The following is a 6771-nucleotide window of genomic DNA, read 5'->3' on the forward strand; positions in this document are numbered from 1 at the left end:
GTTAGATCGTGGGTCGCCAGATCGCTTCATGGCGCGCGAGTCAGTTTCCAGTTTTTGGGTATATGGGTCGACAGTTGGACGCGTGTCAGTGCACGGCGTTGGACGCGTTACTCCACAGAGTGTTCGACGCGTATCCTCCTTGTTGTCGGACGCGTCTCCCCCTTTCCGGCCGCTGCGTGCCCGTCGCCAATTGCCTGAACTCATCAAATTTTCCAAATTCGAGTCAAATCACATATCAACCTATTTGTTTTGGATTTTTCTATCTTCCAATCCGTAACTCGTACTAACTCGATTCCTTCACGAGAGTTCAATAATAACCCTTGAATATAAATTCAAGATACTTTTATCTCCACATCTAATAGTGAGAGGGTCAGGATGTCGTTGGATGTAGAGAGAGAAGTACCTTAAATTAGAATGGTTATTAAGGCATGCAAATTATTAAATATACATTCAAAATTGTTATATTATACTATAGATATGGAAAATAGTGAGATAGATACATATACCAAAAGAGTCCCTACTGTTTTTGGGTAATTTCACTCTTCAATTTTATCTTCAATTTAATGCAATTATGAAATTGATCTTTTAATTTATTAAAAAATATCAATCAAGCTTGGGTAGACAAACTTGTTAAAATTAAAAATAAAGTTTATGTTGTTTTATCGGTTCATGGACAAAAAAAAAATAAATAATAATAATAATAATAATAATAAATAAATGAATAAATAAAAAGAAATCCATGGAGTGAATTATGCTCATATTTGACGAAGAATAATAATAAACTTTTAATCATACACGAGTAACGATAACTTTGTTGGGTCTCCCTTAGAGCTAGAGCTACAACAACAAGATACAAGATTTGTACTTGGAAGGCATACGCCATGTACAAATCCTCTATGGAGGCACGAGCTTAAGCAGTCTTGGTTTTCTTTCTCGCTTCTGTCCGCGCAAGTTGTATCACAAGTTAATGGAACAAAATGGTCGGTCTTTCCTATCATATCTACATAACATTCAACAAATAAAACAAAATAAATTAAGTTAGCTAAATCAAATTATGAGATAAAAGAAAAATAGGAGAACAAAAACTGTTTTAAGTACTCAAAGAGTCAATAAAAAAAAATATTTCTAAAAGAGAAAAACAAGGTAATCGGGAAGAAGAGAGAAAGGTATACAAGAGGAAATCGAAAGAGATAGCATGGCGATTATAGTGAAAAAAATCCAAACAAACATATGCATGTTGGTCTCTCCAAAGACCAAATATTTTCTTTTGGGGTGTGATTTTAGGTTTTGGAATTCATCGCCATTAATGCGCATTCATCTTCTTTCCTTTATTTCACAGCTTTACATGTATGACAATTAACAGAGAAGGAAAACATGACTTCTATATTAGATATTGATACAGATTTAATTTTACATGTATTAAGTCGCGTTTGTCTGTGTAATTTGTTACTCCTTCTGTTTATGGTTATATGCCTCCTTATGTTCACGTTATCAAGCTATAATGTGGGAAATTGTTAAAGGGTCGTCGACTAATATTTCCTAGTAAATTGTCTAGATTGAAAAGGTGGGTATTGATAGATATTATCTTCCCGTAGAAATTGCATGTATGTTTCTTTGAGAATGTGTTTTGTACTCGAAGCAATTGATGGGCGTTATCTTCCTATAAAGCTTTCATGTATACTTAAGGTGATATTCTTTATGCTAGGTAGTTGATAATATTATCTCCCTATTAAATCATGCATGATTATGCTGGATTAAGGGTAGGGCGCTAGAGCTAGGATAGTTTTACGTGACCTAGTTCAAACATTTCCGTTAGACCGAGCATTTGAGGGTCATGAGCAACAATCAATTGAAAAGACCCTAACGCTCCTAAGACGAGATGAGCCCCAAGGAGTTAGTCCAAATTGTCTTGGAAATGAAAATTCGAGAATTAAACTACCAACATGCCCTAAGAACCTAGTAAACCACCACAACATCCTCTTAACAAGTCTACTAGGTGTGAATAGTATCAATAGAGTTTGACGGTCTCCTATTCCCTCTAGTATCTCAATAGTACTATTTGGTGGTATGGATCAGTACTATGGAGCGAAAGGTATCTAGGAACCTATACTGTCGAACTTGACCAAGGTCAAATAGGATAGTATTTTGTGGCTACTTGAGGATTTACTAAAGTGCGTAGAAACATGACAAGAGCCAAGTTTGTGATTTGGTAAATCTTTCCTAAGAGGGGGGAGGGATTGCATAAGTAGTTTGGTTCAGGATGAATGTCAGACGTGTGTAGAAATGGTAAGGGCTCTTTGCAAAACTAAAGTTCTACTTTTTTTTCTCATTTTAGATAATGCATAAATATATGAGATCGTGTGACCAGAGCATTTCATCGAGTATTAATTTTCGCTCGCTTCTTTTTATCCCATGTTTTTAAATATCATGAAGGTTATGAAAGATTAGGTGTGCTTGATATATATATAGTTTTTAATATGAACTTTAGTTTGTTGCCAAAGGTCCGAGTCATGTATGTATTTGTAGCCGATACCAATTATCACCATGCTCACATTGTCTTACTCGTGATTCAAAATTAGAAGAAAAAAGCATGGGTATAGTAAAAATTTTGCAACTTTCTCATTTTGAAGTTTTTTTTTTTCAAGTTTTGTAGTAGAGATATGGTGTTTCACAATTGTTTTGTATTTCATACAATTTTTTTTAACAATAATGTTGTTTCAAGAATTATACTGTACTAGCTTTTGAACTAAAAATTTATTACAGTTTAGTTTTCAAAAATTTTTAGGCACTTTTTTGGTTCTGCTTCTTGAAGATTTCTATCTACTGAATTTATGCTAATTTGTCAAAATATTCGTGCTATTAGCTATAAACAAAGCAAAACAAAGAAAAATTATGCAAGAATCAATTCGGCTTGTTTTTGTAACATAGATTTGAATAGAGGGACTCGAAATTGTTGGAAGTCATGAATTCTTTAATCTTGTGTAGGAAACTTATGGTGTTCACAATTGCAATCAATCTTGAGAACCGCAAATTATAGAACAATGCATTGCATGGGAAGGAAAGACAAGTTTATAATTTTATTGATAAATTCATATCTTTTGCAAAGAAAGGAATTAAAGTTGAACAAAAATTAAGGGTTACAACAACAAATTACGTTGGTTGGGTTTGGAATGCATCGTCCTTGTTCAAATCCTTTAAAAGAACATGATTCTATGCATTTTTCGTTTTCAGCGTCGCTGTCGTTTCCGCAAAGTCCAATACAAGTTAATGGAGGTGAAATTCCCTCCCTCGCCTCTGTATCTGCATCAATCGAATTAAACAAAAATTTAGTGTCTCATAAATTTGAAAGAGAGAAAGAGAGAGAGTAGGGGAGCAAAGAGATAATAGAGAGGGTACGAGAGCAAACAAAAAGCGAAAGCATGGCCATTGCAGCGACACAAATCAAGATAAACTTCTGCATCTTCATCCTTAACTTCAAAAACTATATGTTTAATTTTCTTCCACGGTGTGATTTTAGCTTTTGAAAACCGCTTTATATAATAGTGTTATTAACTTCCAATTATTCTCTATCATTAAGAGCAAATACCTTCATTTCTTTCCATGCATATTAATATTAATTCTACATTCATACGTTTTCCTTATAAACACAAATGAGAGTTATTGGAGGATATAAATGCTAATAAATGCTAATATTTGTGAAGTAATATGGGATCGTGTGGAAAATAACTGAGATACTATGAAAAATAACTCACCTTATAAATATGGTTGGGAATGAGAATTAATTTCTTGATTTTTTCTTTAAATAAAAGAAAACCAAATCCTAGCCATCCTCATGAGTTTTATAGCTTTGAGTCTAAATTGGATGTGTTTACTTCTTTCTATGTTTAACGAAATGAAATACAAATACTTTTTTGGAAAGGTGGTATAAAATTCGTCATCTTTGGTGCAATAACTATGTTTTATTGAGTTACATAAAAAAAAAATACTAGAAGAAAATAGGAAGAACATGAAATCAGGTTGGATTTGGAAATCAATTTGTGGAAGATGAAATGTAGGTGTACACGTATTAGGCGCAAAGTGGATGAACGGGGCTGACGAGGATAAGGACATGCATCGGATATTGTTCAGGCCACACCCTATGACGCCATTTGCCGAAGAATAAATAGAAATTCTTACATTCATGATACTCAAACACATGCGGAGGAAGATGGAAGGCCAGTCATAGGATGACACGTGTTGCAATCGGAGCATGGCTACTCCCTTCAAACGTGCATTTGTACTCGTGTCTAGGTTACACACGTAGATCACCTCCAGTCGAGTAACTATATTAATTACGAAAATTTGATACATAAGTCTCAATAGGAAAAACATGCCCTTAATAAAATACCATAAGTTCACGTCTTCTTGTCTCCATAAACTAGGAGTTTCCTAACATGAGACAATTTAAGACGAAGCCTTGAAAAAAAACATAAAACATAAAACTCAGGAGTCATCCTTCGGACGGCTCTCACAACCTTACATGTCACTCCCATATCACGACTTTGCTTTTACCTAAAAATCATTTTTAAAAAGGTGAGTACTAAAAACACTCACTCATGCACTCGCTTGCTTGCTGGGGGCAAATATGCACAAAAACATATAAGAATAACAAGCAAAATCAAAGTTTAAAATTTATTTTCAAAATGGGGTCACTCGCTCATGTCCTATTCTAGATCAGGATCATCTAACTCAGCTCAAACTGACACATAGAGACACCGAGTAATCAACTTCTAAGTCAACGAACAATTCTCATCATCGACGATTCGTAATTGTAACGCCCCTAAATTTCTTAACCTAATCAGTGACGTCATCCCAAGCATGCTTTAATCACGGATGCCCGAAGTTCTTAATAAATACTTATAAAACAAAGCCATGGACTTAGTATTCAATTCAAAACAAGAAATTAAACATAACATAGTTTTAAATATAAAACAGTTCCATTAAAACACCTGTCAACTACTAATTGAAATTGAATGCCTTCTACGGTCCTATCATGCTCTATCCGAACTTCCATGGTCTTTCCTACAATCTGTCATCCGTGCATGGAAACTTTACCTGAAAAATATAAGGGTAGCACTTGACTTGATTATTTTATGAAATACTCAGTAAGTCACCCACCGTTGGGGTTAGCAATGCAGTCACACATATAACATGATTGGGACCTTTCTTAAAACCATCACATGGCCTTGAACTCTTTCCAATTATAAGCATGGTTGGATATGTGGTACTTCCCCCACACACAGCCTACGTGCGCGCACATGAACCCACCAAACGAGTTCGTATAGGCACCCCTAGGCCTGACATGGTCGGACTTAACGCGTCAGACGTTGTCGGACGCCACAAAAAAGGAAAGGCCTGCATGATATCATGACGAACATGAATATCGAAAGTACACGTCCGTACTAACATAACATTTAGTCTTAACATTAATAGACATCACGTTGCATACATAGTACAACATAACATTTCAATACATAAAGCACACAAGCATAGCATAAAAAATGTTAGGGTACATGCAGGCGCTAGAAGGCATGCACTATCATATATCATACAGTTAGCATTGGAATCGGGACGAACAAGTGACAAATCTTGCGAAAAACGGACGAAAGTCGGTGGTCCACACGCCGACACACAATGACAGGCTCCTCCACGTGCGAGCTCCACGCGGGCTTAGCACAGCAACGCACGGGCAGTGTCGCGCTTCGAACCCCAGCGGACAAAGACTTACCCTTCAAAGTTTCTGGGAGAGACACGTGGCGTGCAAGGACTATCGGTAGAATTCAAGTTAGATCGTGGGTCGTCGGATCGCTTCATGGCGCGCGGGTCAGTTTCCAGTTTTTGGGTATATGGGTCAGCAGTTGGACGTGTGTCAGCGCACAGAGTTGGACGCGTTCCTCCACAGAGTGTTCGACGCGTGTCCTCCTTGTTGCCGGACGCGTCTCCCCCCTTTTTGGCCGCTGCGTGTCCGTCGCCAATTGCCTGAATTCATCAAATTTTCCAAATTCGAGTCAAATCACATATCAACCTATTTGTTTTGGATTTTTCTATCTTCCAATCCGTAACTCGTACTAACTCGATTCCTTCACGAGAGTTCAATAATAACCATTGCATATAAATTCAAGATACTTTTATCTCCACATCTAATAGCGAAAGGGTCACCATTTCGTTGGATGTAGAGAGAGAAGTACCTTAAATTAGAATGGTTATTAAGGCATACAAATTATTAAATATACATTCAAAATGGTTATATTATACTATAGATATTGAAAATAGTGAGATAGATATATATACCAAAGAGTACCTATTGTTTTTGGGTAATTTCACTTTTCACTTTTATCTTCAATTTAATGCAATTATGAAATTAATCTTTTAATATATTAAAAAATATCAATCAAGCTTGGGTAGAAAAACTTGTTAAAATTAAAAATAAAGTTAATGTTTATCAGTTCATCCATTGCATGGACAAAATAATAATAATAAATAAATAAATAAATAAAAAGAAATCGATGGAGTGAATTATGTTCATATTGACGAAGAATAATAATAAACTTTTAATCATACACGAGTAACGATAACTTTGTTAGGTCTCACTTAGAGCTGGAACTACAACAACAAGATACAAGATTTGTACTTGGAAGGCATACTCCATGTACAAATCCTCTATGGAGGCACGAGCTTATGCAGTCTTGGTTTTTCTTTCTCGCTTCTGTCCGCGCAAGTTGTATCACAAGT

Source organism: Cucurbita pepo, chromosome LG16 (genome assembly GCF_002806865.2).
Source record: "Cucurbita pepo subsp. pepo cultivar mu-cu-16 chromosome LG16, ASM280686v2, whole genome shotgun sequence".
Taxonomy (NCBI): Eukaryota; Viridiplantae; Streptophyta; class Magnoliopsida; order Cucurbitales; family Cucurbitaceae; genus Cucurbita; species Cucurbita pepo.